The 14931-nt window shown below is 36.2% G+C and overlaps 1 protein-coding gene across 4 annotated transcripts in view; it reads left to right on the plus strand.

Annotated features, from left to right (window-relative positions):
* MKLN1 (muskelin 1) overlaps window positions 1-14931 on the plus strand; it is a 184724-nt gene that overhangs the window by 26946 nt on the left and 142847 nt on the right. The window lies entirely within an intron of this gene.

Here is a 14931-nt window from a genome sequence, read left to right on the forward strand (position 1 = left end):
TTTTTTTTTTTACTATGTGGATGCCCATTTGTTACAGCACTTTTTGTTGAAAGGATTCTCTTTTCTCCATTGAATTGCCTTTGCTCTTTTGTCAAAGATAGTTGATTATTTGTTTGGGTTTATTTCTGAACTCTGTATTCTTTGCCATTGATCTATGTTCTTTCACCATTACCACACTGTCTTGGTTACTTTAGCTCTAAGTAAGTCCTGAAGGCAGGTAATGTCATTCCTCAACTTTGTGCTTCTTTAGTATTGTGTTGGCTATTCTGGGTCTTTTGTCTTTCCATATAAACTTTAGAATCAGTTTGTTGATATCCACAAAATAGCTTGCTGGGATTTGTTTGGGATTGAATTGTATGTATAGATCAACTTGGAAAAACTCGTGTCTTAACAATATTGAGCCCTATATCCATGAACGTGGACTATCTCTCCATTATTTATTTAGGTTTTCTTTGATTTCTTTCATTAGTAGTTATAGTTTTCCTTATGTAAATCTTATACATATTTTGTTAGGCTTATTCTTAAATATTTTATTATTTTTAGTGCTAATGTAAATGGTATTGTGTTTTTACTTTTTTTTTAATTAATTTATTTTTGGCTGCGTTGGGTCTTCGTTGCAGTGCGCGGGCTTCTCACTGTGGTGGCTTCTCTTGTTGTGGAGCATGGGCTCTAGGCTTGCCAGTTTCAGTAGTTGCAGCACGCAGGTTCAGTAGTTGTGGAACACGGGCTTAGTTGCTCCGCAGCATGTGGGATCTTCCCGAGCCAGGGCTCGAACCGGTGTCTGGTGCATTGGCAGGTGGATTCTTAACCACTGCGCCACCAGGGAAGTCCTGTGTTTTTACTTTTAAATTCCAATTGCTTATTGCTGGGATATAGGGAATCAGTTGACTTTTGTATATTAACCTTCTGTCCTTCAACCTTGCTATAATTGCATATTAGTTTCAGGAGGTTTTTTGTTGATTCTTTGGGATTTTCTATATAGACAATCATGTCATCTGTGAACAATGCCAGTTTTCTTTCTTTTCAATCTGTATACCTTTTATTTCCTTTTTTAGTTTAATTACATTAGCTAGAACTTCCAGTATGATGTTGAATAGGAGTGCTTTGTTCCTGATGTTAAGGAGAAAGCATATAATTTCTCACCGTTATGTTAGCCATAGGTGTTTTTAGGTGTTCTTTATCAATTTGAGGAAGGTCCTTTCTACTTCTAGTTTGCAGAGATTTTTAATTTTGAATCAGTGTTGGATTTTGTGAAATGCTTTTTCTCCATCTGTTGATACATGACTTTTCTTCCTTTGCTTGTTGATGTGATGGATTTCCTTGATATTTTAAAATTTTATTTATTTCTTATACAGCAGCTTCTTACTAGTTATCTGTTTTTTACATATTAGTGTATATATGTCAATCTCAATCTCCCAACACCAATCGCGCCCCGCCCCCCGCTACTTTCCTCCCTTGGCATCCACATGTTTGTTCTCTACATCTGTGTCTCTATTTCTGCCCTGCAAACTGGTTCATCTGTACCATTTTTGTAGATTCCATATATATGCGTTAATATATGATATTTGTTTTTCTCTTTCTGACTTACTTCACTCTGTATGATAGTCTCTAGGTCCATCCACGTCTCTACAAATGACCCAATTTCGTTCTATTTTAATGGCTGAGTAATATTCTATTGTATATATGTACCACATCTTCTTTATCCATTCGTCTGTCGATGGGCATTTAGGTTGCTTCCATGACCTGGCTATTGTAAATAGTGCTGCAGTGTGAACATTGGGGTGCATGTGTCTTTTTGAATTATGGTTTTCTCTGAGTATATGCCCAGTAGTGGGGTTGCTGGGTCATATGGTAATTCTATTTTTAGGTTTTTAAGGAACCTCCATACTGTTCTCCATAGTGGCTGTATCAATTTACATTCCCACCAACAGTGCAAGAGGGTTCCCTTTTCTCCTCACTCTCTCCAGCATTTGTTGTTTGTAGATTTTCTGATGATGCCCATTCTAACCAGTGTGAGGTGATACCTCATTGTAGTTTTGATTTGCATTTCTCTAATAATTAGTGATGTTGAGCAGCTTTTCATATGCCTCTTGGCCATCTGTATGTGTTCTTTGGAGAAATGTCTATTTAGGTCTTCTGCCCATTTTTGATTGGGTTGTTTGTTTTTTTAATGTTGAGCTGCATGAGCTGTTTATATATTTTGGAGATTAATCCTTTGTTGGTTGATTTGTTTGCAAATATTTTCTCCCATTCTGAGGATTGTTTTTTCATATTGTTTATAGTTTTCTTTGTTGTGCAAAAGCTTTTAAGTTTCATTAGGTCCCATTTGTTTATTTTTGTTCTTATTTCCATTACTCTAGGAGGTGGGTCAAAAAAGACCTTGCTGTGATTTATGTCAAAGAGTGTTCTTCCTATGTTTTCCTCTGAGAGTTTTATAGTGTCCAGTCTTACATTTAGGTCTCGAATCCATTTTGAGTTTATTTTTGTGGATGGTGTTAGGGAGTGTTCTAATTTTATTCTTTTACATATAGCTGTCCAGTTTTCCCAGCACCATTTATTGAAGAGACTGTCTTTTCTCCATTGTATATCCTCGTTTCCTTTGTCATAGATTAGTTGACCATAGTTGCGTGGGTTTATCTCTGGGCTTTCTATCCTGTTCCATTGATCTATATTTCTGTTTTTGTGCCAGTACCATATTGTCTTGATTACTGCAGCTTTGTAGTATAGTCTGAAGTTAGGGAGCCTGATTCCTCCAGCTCCCTTTTTTTCCCCCAAGACCACTTTAGCTATTCGGGACCTTTTGTGTCTCCATACACATTTTAAGACTTTTTGTTCTAGTTCTGTAAAAAAATGCCATTGGTAATTTGACAGGGATTGCATTGAATCTGTAGATTGCTTTGGTTAGAATAGTCATTTTCACAATATTGATTCTTCAATCCAAGAACATGGTGTATCTCTCCACCTGTTTGTGTCATCTTTGATTTCTTTCATCAGGTCTTATAGTTTTCTGAGTACAGGTCTTTGACCTCCTTAGGTAGGTTTATTTCCAGGTATTTTATTCTTTTTGTTGCAATGGTGAATGGGATTGTTTCCTTAATTTCTCTTTCTTATCTTTCATTGTTAGTGTATAGGAATGCAAGAGATTTCTGTGCGTTAATTTTGTATCCTGCAACTTTACCAAATTCATTGATTAGCTCTAGTAGTTTTCTGGTGGCATTTTTAGGATTATATATGTATGGTATCTTGTCATCTGCAAACAGTGACAGTTTTACTTCATCTTTTCCAATTTGTAGTCCTTTTACTTCTTTTTCTTCTCTGATTGCTGTGGGTAGGACTTCAGAACTATTTGAATAATAGTGGTGAGAGTGGACATCGTTGTCTTTTTCCTGATCTTAGAGGAAATGCTTTCAGTTTTTCACCATTGAGAATGATGTTTGCTGTATATGGGTTTGTCATATATGGCCTTTATTATGTTGAGGTAGGTTCCCTCTATGCCCACTTTCTGGAGAGTTTTTATCATAAATGGGTGTTGAATTTTGTCAAAAGCTTTTTCTGCATCTATTGAGATGGTTTTTATTCTTCATTTTGTTAATATGGTGTATCACATTGACTGATTTGCATATATTGAAGAATGCTTGCATCCCTGGGATAAATCCCACTTGATCATGGTGTATGATCCTTTTAATGTGTTGTTGGATTCTGATTGCTAGTATTTTATTGAGGATTTTTGCAACTATATTCATCAGTGATATTGGTCTGTAATTTTCTTTTTTTGTAGTATCTTTGGTTTTGGTATCAGGGTGATGGTGGCCTCGTAGAATAAGTTTGGGAGTGTTCCTTCCTCTGCAATGTTTTGGAAGAGTTTGAGAAGGATGGGTGTTAGCTTTTCTCTAAACGTTTGATAGAATTCAGCTGTGAAGCCATGTGGTCCTGGACTTTGGTTTGTTGGAACATTTTTTTTTTTTTTTTTTGCAGTACGCGGGCCTCTCACTGTTGTGGCCTCTTCTGTTGCGGAGCACAGGCTCTGGACGCGCAGGCTCAGCAGCCATGGCTTACAGGCCCAGCTGCTCTGCGGCATGTGGGATCTTCCCGGACCGGGCCACGAACCCATGTCCCCTGCATTGGCAGGCGGACTCTCAACCACTGCGCCACCAGGGAGCCCTGTTGGAACATTTTTAATCACAGTTTCAATTTCATTACTTGTGATTGGTTTGTTCATATTGTCTGTTTCTTCTTGGTTCAGTCTTGGAAGGTTATACCTTTCTAAGAATTTGTCCATTTCTTCCAGGTTGTCCATTTTATTGGCAAAGAGTTGCTTGTAGTAGTCTCTTATGATTCTTTGTATCTCTACAGTGTCCATTGTTACTTTTTCATTTCTAATTTTATTGATATGAGTCCTCTCCCTCTTTATCTTGATGAGTCTGGTCAAAGGTTTATCAGTTTTGTTTATCTTCTCAAAGAACCAGCTTTTAGTTTTATTGATCTTTGCTATTGTTTTCTTTGTTTCTATTTCATTTATTTCTGCTTTGATCTTTATGATTTCTTTCCTTCTACTAACTTTGAGTTTTGTTTGTTCTTTTTTCTCTAGTTCCTTTAGGTGTAAGGTTAAATTGTTTGAGATTTTTCTTATTTCTTGAGGTAGGATTGTATTGCTATAAACTTCCCTCTTAGAACTGCTTTTGCTGCATCCCATAGGTTTTGGATCGTGTTTTCATTGTTATTTGTCTCTAGGTATTTTTTGATTTCTTCTTTGATTTCTCTGTGATCTCCTGATTATTTAGTAATGTATTGTTTAGGCTCCATGTGTTTGGGTTCTTTACGTTTTTTTCCCGTGTAATTTATTTCTAATCTGAGAGTGTTGTGGTCAGAAAAGATCCTTGATATGATTTCAATTTTCTTAAATTTACTGAGGCTTGATTTGTGACCCAAGGTGTGATCTGTCCTGGAGAATGTTCCAGGTGCACTTGAGAAGAAAGTGTAATCTGCTGTTTTTGGATGGACTATCCTATAAATTTCAATTAAATCCATTTGGTCTATGCTGTCATTTAAGTTTTGTGTTTCCTTATTAATTTTCTGTCTGGATGATCTTTCCATTGGTGTAAGTGAGGTGTTAAAGTCCCCCGCTATTATTGTGTTACTATTGATTTCCTCTTTTATAGCTGTTAGCATTTGCTGTATGTATTGAGGTGTTCTGTTGGTTGCATATATATTTATAATTGCTATATCTTCTTCTTAGATTGTTCCCTTGATCGTTATGTAGTGTCCTTTCTTGTCTCTTGTAACATTCTTTATTTTAAAGTCTATTTTATCTGATACGAGTTTTGCTACTCCAGCTTTCTTTTGATTTCCATTTGCATGGAATATCTTTTCCATCCCCTCACTTTCAGTCTGTATGTGTCCCTTTGTCCGAAGTGGGTCTCTTCTAGACAGCATATATATGGGTCTTGTTTTTGTGTCCACTCAGTGAGCCTGTGTCTTTTGGTTGGAGCATTTAATCCTTTCACATTTAAGGTAATTATCAATATGTATGTTCCTATTACCATTTTCTTAATTGTTTTGGGTTTGTTTTTGTAGGTCCTTTTCTTCTCTTGCGTTTCCCACTTAGAGAAGGTCCTTAAGCATTTGTTGTAGAGTTGGTTTGGTGTTGCTGAATTCTAGTAGCTTTTGCTTGTCTGTAAAGCTTTTGATTTCTGCATCGAATCTGAATGAATCCTTGCCGGATGTAGTAATCTTGGTTGTAGCTTCTTCCCTTTGATCACTTTAAATATATCATGCCAGTCCCTTCTGGCTTGTAGAGTTTCTCCTGAGAAATCAGCTGTTAGTTAACCTTATGGGAGTTCCCTTGTATGTTATTTGTTGTTTTTCCCTTGTTGCTTTTAATAATTTTTCTTTGTGTTTAATTTTTGTCAGTTTGATTACTGTCTGTCTCAGTGTGTTTCTCCTTGGGTTTATCCTGCCTGGGACTCTCTGTGCTTCCTGGACTTGGGTGGCTATTTCCTTTCCCATGTTAGGGAAGTTTTCGACTATAATCTCTTAAGATATTATCTCGGGTCCTTCCTCTCTCTTTTCTCCTTCTGGGACCCCTATAAATGCTAATGTTGGTGCGTTTAATGTTGTCCCAGCGTTCTCTTAGGCTGTCTTCATTTCTTTTCATTCTTTTTTCTTTATTCTGTTCCACAGCAGTGAATTCCACCATTCTGTTCCAGGTCACTTATCTGTTCTTCTGCCTCAGTTATTCTGCTATTGATTCCTTCTAATGTATTTTTCATTTCAATTGTATTGTTCATCTTTGTTTGTTTTTTCTTTCTTCTAGGTCTTTGTTAAATATTTCTTGGATCTTCTCCGTCTTTGCCTCCATTCTTTTTCTGAGGTCCTGGATCATTTTCACTATCATCATTCTGAATTCTTTTTCTGGAAGGTTTCCTATCTCCATTTAGTTGTTTTTCTGGGGTTTTATCTTGTTCCTTCATCTGGTACATAGTCCTCTGTCTTTTCATTTTGTCTGTCTTTCTGTGAATGTGGTTTTCGTTCCACAGGCTGCAGGATCGTAGTTTTTGCTTCTGCTGTCTGTCTTCTGGTGGATGAGGGTATATGAGAGGCTTGTGCAAGCTTCCTGATGGGAGGGACTGGTGGTGGGTAGAGCTGAGTGTTGCTCTGGTGGGCAGAGCTCAGTAAAACTTTAATCCCCTTGTCTGCTGATGGGTGGGGCTGTGTTCCCTCCCTACTGGTTGGGAATTTTTGCATGTATATTCATAAGATGGGCTGGAGTTTTTCTTTCTTGTAATGTCATCATCTGGTTTTGATATTTGAGTAATGCTGGCCTCATACAGAGTTAGGAAGTTTTCACTTTGCTTTTACTTTCTGGAAGAAGTCGCAGAGAAGTGGTATTGAAAGTGGTTTTCTTTAAATGTTTGCTGGAATTCAGCAGGGAAACCATCTGGACCTGGTGCTTTCTTTTTTAGAGGATTATTAATTATTGATTTAATTTCATTAGTAGCTGTCAGCCTATTCAGAAGATCTATTTCTCTTTGAGTGTTGGTAGTTTGTGTCTTGCAAGGAATTGGTGCATTTCATCTCTTACAAAGTTGTAGAAATAGAATGGTGTATGATATTTATTTTATTAAGCTTTTAGTATCCAGGTGATCAGTAGTGATGACCCCTCTTTCATATCTGATGTTAGTAATTTGTGTCTCTGGTTTTTTTCTGGATTGCATAGCTAGAAGTTTGTCACTTGTACTGTTTTTTCAAATAGCCAGCTTTTGGTTTTATTGATTTTTCTCTTTTCATTTCCTGTTTTCAGTTTGATTAATTTTTGCTTTTTTATTATTTATCTTCTCTGTTTGCTTTATACTTAATTGTTCTTCTTTCTCTAGTTTCCTAAAGTGGAAGTTTAGGTGATTGATTTTAGATCTATCTTCTCTTCTAATATGTTGCATTCAGTGCTATATTCAATGCTTTGGTTTGGCTGCATCATATAAATTTTGGTTTTTTGTTTTCATTATCATTTAGTTCACTATAATTTAAAATTTATATTATGACTTGACCAATGTATTATTTAGAATAGTGTTGTTTACTCCAAATATTTTGGGATTGTCCACCTATCTTTCTGTTACTAAGTTTAATTTTACTCATTAAGTTCAATTAGGTTTAATTCCATTGTGGCCTGAGGTTGTACTTTGTATAATTTTCTCTTCTTTTACATTTATTAACATGTATTTTATGGTCTTTCTTGGTGAATGTTCCAATGTGAGCTTGAGGAGAATGTGTATTCTGCTGTGTTGGGTAAAATAGTCTATAAATGTTAATTAGATCCAGTTGATTGATGGAGCTGTTCAATTGAAATATATTCTTGCTGAGTTTCTGCCTCCTGGATCTGTCAATTACTAATAGAGAGTTGTTGATGTCTTCAATTATAATAGTGGATTTGTCTTTTTCTTCCTGCATTTCTGTCAGTTTTTTCCTCAAGTATTTTGACACTCTTTTTTTGGGATACAGACACATTAAAGATTGTTATGTCTAGGAGAATTGACACTTTTTTCATTATGTAATGCCCTTCCTTATCCCTGATGATTTTCATTGTTCTTAAATCTTTTGCTTGGTGTTAATATAGCTTCTTCAGTTTTCTTTTGAAAGCATGGTATATCTTTCTCTATTTCTTTACTTTTCATCTATCTATGTCTTTATATTTATGGTGGGTTTCTTGTAGACAACACATTCAGGCCTTGTTTTTTTAATCCACTCTGACAGTCTCAGTCTTTCAATTGGGTTATTAAGATCATTCACATTTAAATTGATTATTGACATCTACCTTGTTTGTGTTTTCCATTCTTTGCACTTTTTCTTTAGTTTTCTTATTTTCTCCTTTTTCTCTGCCTTCTCTGATTTGAAGTGAACATTTAGTATGCTTTTATTTTCTCTCCTTTTAGAATGTCAGCTTTACTTCTTTTCAACATGTTTTTAGTGGTTGTCCCAGAGTTTGCAATACTACGTTTACAACTAATCTAATCCAGCTTTAAATGACAGTATACTGCTTGATGGGTGGTTCAAGTACCTTATACCAAAGTATTTCTAATTCCTCCCTCCCTTATAACATTGCTCTCATTCATTTCGCTTTTCCATATGCTATAATCACCCAATACATTACTGCTTTTATTTCTTTGAACAGGTATCTCTTAGCTCAGTTAGGAATAAGAAAATACAGGGTTTTACATTGGCTTCATATAGTCCTTTTCTGTTCCTTTTTGTGTTGATGCAAGTTTCTGACCTGTGCCATTTTCCTTCAAAGAAATTATTTTAACATTAATGCAAGGCAGATCTACTGGTGGCAGATTTTCTCAGTTTTTGTGTTAGGAGGTATTTTATTTTTCCTTCACATTTGAAAAATAGTTTCATTGGATACAGAATTTTAGGTTGGTAGTTTTTCTTTCAACACTTCTAAGTATTTTGTTCTACTCTTTCTTGACTGTATGGTTTCTGGTGAGAACCCTGACATAATTCTTATCCTTGTTCTTCTGTAGGTAAGGAGTTTTTCCCACTGGCTTTGCTCAAATATTTTTTTATTTGGTTTTCTGGAGTTTGAATATGATAATACCTCTGTGTAGATTTTTTGGCATAAATCCTGTTTGGTTTTGTCTGAGCTTCCTGGATTTGTGGTTTGGTGTTTGTCATTAATTTTTGAAAATTTCCAGTCATTATTACTTCAAATATTTCTTCTGCTCCTTACTCTCTTCTCCTTCTGTTATTACAATTATGCATATGTAATAGCTTTTATAATTTTCTCACAGTTGTTTGATATTCTTTTCCTTAAAATTTTTTTTCTCTTTCAGTTTGGGAACTGTCTGCTAACTTAACTTCAAGCTCCCTGATTCTTGCCCTGGTACATCACCCATCTATCTTTCATTAGTGTCCTTAAGATGTTAATCATAGTTATTTTAAGTTCCCTATCTGATAATTCCAAAATCTGTTTTGTATTTGAGTCTGCTTTTGATGCTTGCTTTATCTCTTCAGACTGTGTTTTTTCTTGTTTTTCAGCATGCTGAAGTTTTTTGTTGGAAGCCAGCTAGGATGTATTAGATCATAGGAAGAGAGGTAATCAATTAGGCTTTTTAGTTTGAAGTTTTATGTTCATCAGGTTAGAAGTTGGGCTGTTTAGTGTTTGATGTAGCCCAAGGTGCCAGAGGCTTCATTTCCTTTAGTGTCCATGTTTTTTCTCTCTCTCCTTTTTTTGGGCTGGGGGGCTGGTCCTTAAGAAGTTCTTAAATAGTTTGTGTCTTGAAGCTCTCAGTTGTAGTCTACTGTAATAATACATTACCCCAGTTGTGGTGGCTAGATGTGAAGGAGGGGAAGCATTCTTTAATCTTATGATGAAATCTCAGTTTTTACTGGGTCTGAGTCCCTGTACTCTTACTTTGCAGAGTGTTTTTTAGCCCTTCTTTTTCTCCTCTAATGTGAGAAAGGAAGGCTAGAGGGGGCTGGGGTTGGCTTATTACTTCCCACGTAGGATAAGGCTCTGGTAAAGAAGTTGCCTTTAGAAGGCTGGCTTTCATTATGAAGAATGCTCTGTGGATATTGAAAAATGGTTGCTTTTCCCCTACCCTGTTTCAGGCAGGGTTTTTTCCTTTCATCTTCTTTTACTGGAAGTAAAACCCACAGAAATATGGGGGATCCCTAAAACTATGCCCCCAGGAGTATCTAACTCTCAAGCTAGTCCACTTTCAGTCTCCAGAAATTTGTCAAAATGACCTTGTAATTTTTCCTACCGATTATTGGCTCTAGTGGTTTCTGCCTCAGGTAAGGTGACCTCAGCTTTGATTCTCTGTCTGTTGCCCATCTCACCAGATTACAGGGTGATTGTTTCTCCAGTAACCTCAGCTCTTTGAGGGATGTAAGGAAACTTGTTGATTTTCACTTTGTTCAGCTTTCATCTTGTTGTCTAGATGAGAGTGAGAGACAGCTTCTAAGCTCTTAACATTTTGGAGCTGAATCTGGAAGTCCCTTTGCTTTCCTTTTTCAAATCGTACTGGCAAGTACATTCATCATTAAATGTTTTCGTAAGATTTCCTTGCTGGGACTATTTGTACCTACCTTGTGTTTTTTGATGGTTGGGTTCTGATAACTTTTTTTCTTCTAGGGAAATTTCTCTGTTTCACAGTTCTGTGTCTACTAGGGTCAGTTGGTACATTTTTTTTCCACAGAAAGTTATACATTTCATCTAAGTTTTCAAATTTATCTCCATAGACTTTTGCAGAATAGCTGTGTGATTCTTAAAATAGTCTCTGCCTAGCAGGGTTTTTTTATTTTTATTTTTTTTGATACTTGGATTTTACTCCCTGTTTTTTTCACTTTAATTTTTTCAAATATTTAATTTTTAGTTCATATTGACAGTTAATAAATTTTATGAATTTTTGGTGTACTGTAGAGAGCTACACTGTTCCATATGATAATTACTAGATACGTGTAACAACTTAAAATGGATTTTAAATTAAATTTAAAAGTTCAGTTCCTTAGTCACATTAGCCACATTTTAAGTACTCAGTAGCCACGTGTCTAGTGGCTATTGGATTGGACAGTGTAGATACAGAATATTTCCATCATCACAGAAAGTTCTCTTGGAAACTGCTGCTATACGACAGTATATGTCACATTGCTGTTAGCATTATTTTGTAGAAATTTTGCAGTTTGCTTTGTATTTCTCCTTTGACCCAATAATTTTTTTTTTGGCAGCTTCTCACAGCATGTGGGATCTTAGTTCCCTGACCAGGGATCAAAGCCATGCCCCCTGCAGTGAAAGCATACTTGGAGTCTTAACTGCTGGACTGCCAGAGAAGTCCCATTGACCCAATAATTTTTAATAGAAATTTTATTTTCAGTTGAAGGGGTGTTTTTTCATTTCAGTGTTTTAAAAAAATTTTTGTTAGTAATATCTACCATTAATGTGTATTATAAAATATAGTATTTTATTATAAAGTACTCTTCTATTTTTGCTTAAGGCTCTGAATTTCATCTTATGTGAAATTAAATTTGAACCCTGCTTTATTATTACTTGCATTTGCTTGATGTGTCTTTGCTAATCCTTTAAAAATATATAACTTCTGGAATCACTTTGTTTTACTTATGTCTCTTATATATGTTACAGAATTGGATTTTTGCCTTGTTAACTTTTTTCTTAAAAATTAAGAAAAAATGTGTTAAGGCCATTTATGTTTATTGATACGTTTGATGTCAATTCTATTCTAATGTTTTGTGGCATATTTTACACAATGTGTGCACATGCAAAATCTTTCACTATGTTGTCTTTTTTCTTTGATCTTTTTCTTATTAAAACAAGTTTCTTTTGGCATTTAGGGTGCCTTGCATTTTTGTTTTTTGGTTTCCTTCAATCCAGTGTCTTTTTATGTAACACTTAAGTCTCCCTGAGGAACTTAGCTGGGAACCTCCTCTTCTTTCTTCCCTCTATCCCAGCATCTAATTGTAAATGATGATCTTTCCTTCTAAAGGTTAGTATTTGTGAAGCATATTCTGACTTCTACTTATTCTCTACATTCTTCTCCCATTTTTCATAGATCTATCCTTTCTACATTGCTGTAGAACATACATATTGTTAGGTCATCCGTATCTTCATGGTTAGTTTTAGTTCTATAGTTGATTTTACTTTGAAACTTTTCAAGTCATTTCTTGAATATGTATAGTTTGTTCTTCAGTAGGTCTCAGGAAGGGCTCAAGGAACGTTTATATGTTGTTAACTATCTATGCCTGTAAACTTGAAGGACAGTTTGACTGTATTTAAAGTCCCAGGCTCACATCTTTTTGTGCTTGAGGATCTTACTACTTTTTGTTTCATTGTTTTGTGTACAAAACAGCTTTTGTGAAGTTTCTTGAAACTATAATTTTCTTTTTCTTATAAGAGACTTGGTCTTTCTACCTGGATGCTTAAAGTCTTTAAAATCTAATAGTTTATAGTAGGAATATTCTCAGTTGAATTTCCCTAATATACCATGTATCCTTTCAGTATGTAGATTCAGGTCTTATTTTAGGAAGATTTGCTTGCAGCACAGTTTGAAATACTGTCTGGTTCCAATTACATATTTATTGGATCACCTACTTACTGTTGCTTTCTTTTGTGTGTTTCATTATTTTTACTCACTTTCTAATCTGTTTTTTCTTCATTGGGCTTTTTTGGGCAGGGTTGGGGGAGGAGGGAGTATATTCTTTGTGTGTGTGTGTGTTTTAGTTGAGGTACAGTTGACATACAACATTATATTAATTGCAGGTGTGCAGCATGTTTGATATTTGTATATATTATGTAATGGTTACCACAATAAGTCTAGTTAACAGTCTAGTCTAATTAGTTCTTTGTAATTTAGTCTGTTTTCTGAAAAAAAACTATTTTCCCTCATTTGAGTCTTACTAGCTCTTCCTACTGTCTAGTCATATTATTTCTGAACTGTTGTAATTTTTTTTTTTTTTTTGCGGTACGAGGGCCTCTCACTGCTGTGGCCTCCCCCGCTGCAGAGCACAGGCTCCGGACGCGCAGGCCCAGCGGCCATGGCTCACAGGCCCAGCCGCTTTGCGGCATGTGGGATCTTCCCAGACCGGGGCACGAACCCGCATCTCCTGCATCGGCAGGCGGACTCTCAACCACTGCGCCACCAGGGTAGCCCTGAACCGTTGTAATTTTGATTTATTACTGCTTAATAAAGCTTCAGCTATTTTCTTTCTTTTTTTTTTTTTTTTGCGGTACGCGGGCCTCTCACCGTTGTGGCCTCTCCCGTTAAGGAGCACAGGCTCCGGAAGCGCAGGCTCAGTGGCCATGGCTCACGGGCCCAGCCGCTCCGCGGCATGTGGGATCCTCCCGGACCAGGGCACGAAGCCGCGTCCCCTATATCGGCAGGCGGACTCTCAACCACTGCGCCACCAGGGAAGCCCTTCAGCTATTTTCTTAATTTCTTTTAGTTCATATTGAAATAATAGTTAATAATGTTCATCTTTTTTTTGTGGCCACGTTTTTCTCATGTGTTTTTATTATCTGTTAGAATATTATTTATTTCACATATATTATTTTTCCTATAATTTCTTAGTGTGTGCTTTCATTTTAAGTTTCTAGTGTTTAAGCAAGTACGGGTTTCCAGTAGTTTTATTTTATTTATTTATTTATTTGGCCACGCAGTGCGGTTTGTGGGATTTAGTTCCCCAACCAGGGATTGAACCTGCAGCCTCAGCAGTGAAAGCGAGGAGTCCTAACCACTGGACTGCCAGGGAATTCCCTTCCAGTAGTTTTAGAAGGAAGAACTGTAGGCAGAAGGGACGGACAAGTGTAGTTCTGAGCTTTTGGGGCTCAAGATCTCTCTACTTTGTGAAATATTTTTTAAATTTGGACTTCTGAGATGTAGTAAAGCTTTTCACCTTTATATCTATGCTTTGCAAGTATTTTGCTTTCTGGAGAGGAACCTTTAAATGTATTTTGCTGTGTGATATGTTTTGAGTTCTGTGTCGCTTGGACCTTTGCCCACCTAGAATATGAATCTTACTTTTCCTGGGGGTTGTCATTCTTTATGCTTTGCTTAATTTATTTTCTATTCCCTGCAGTTTCTCTTCAGAGTGGGTTTCTGTCCTTCTAAAAGTAAGAAAATATTTGCAGGATAGTTCTGAAATCCTCTTAGGGTCTAGACTCAGCATTTTATGAATGTTCTCAGGCCCCCTTAGAGATTTCATGCTTTCTTTGCTTTACCTTATCTTGGGACCTGTGAGGACATTATCTGACTTTATCCAGTTCTCAGATTTCCATGGTCAGATTATTTCCTGTTGCTGTGATTTTGAGCGTGTTGGTTTCTTTGTGAAGAATTGACTTTTCCTTTATTTTTCCATGAGTGGATCCTTCTAATTAGCATAATTAGCATTTTGGGGACCACTTCAAGTAAAAGAACTCCTCTGTCCTAGTGCAGCTCCCTTTTTATTTCTTTTATAGCATTTATCACAATCTGTAATTACCTTGTTTGCAGCTGTACCTGTTAACTTTCTGCTGCTTCTCATTTGAACGTTAGCATCGCAAGTGGGGATCTTTTCTATCTTAAATACCAGTGTATTCCCAGAGCCTAGCACAATGTCTGGCATATAGGGATCAGTAAATATTCGTTGAATAACTCCAGCTTATGGTAGGGCCCCCTCTTTACCATGCTCCTGTGTGAAAATTTGGAAGTATTTGGTGTGAAGATTGGGAAGTATTTGAAAGTGAGTGTACAAGTGATTTTTGGAGAAGCTATACTTTTTATAGTATACTCTTTAACACAGTACAGCTGTGACTATTCAGAATTGATTTGAGTTGATTTCTATTTTGCATTTTGAATTGGCTTTTTATTGTATATGTTTTTGTGTCATAAATTTTATGCTAAGTACATTTATTATTTATTAAAAATAGATCATAATCCCCTTGGC

Source organism: Tursiops truncatus, chromosome 9, assembly GCF_011762595.2.
Source record: "Tursiops truncatus isolate mTurTru1 chromosome 9, mTurTru1.mat.Y, whole genome shotgun sequence".
Classification (NCBI taxonomy): Eukaryota; Metazoa; Chordata; class Mammalia; order Artiodactyla; family Delphinidae; genus Tursiops; species Tursiops truncatus.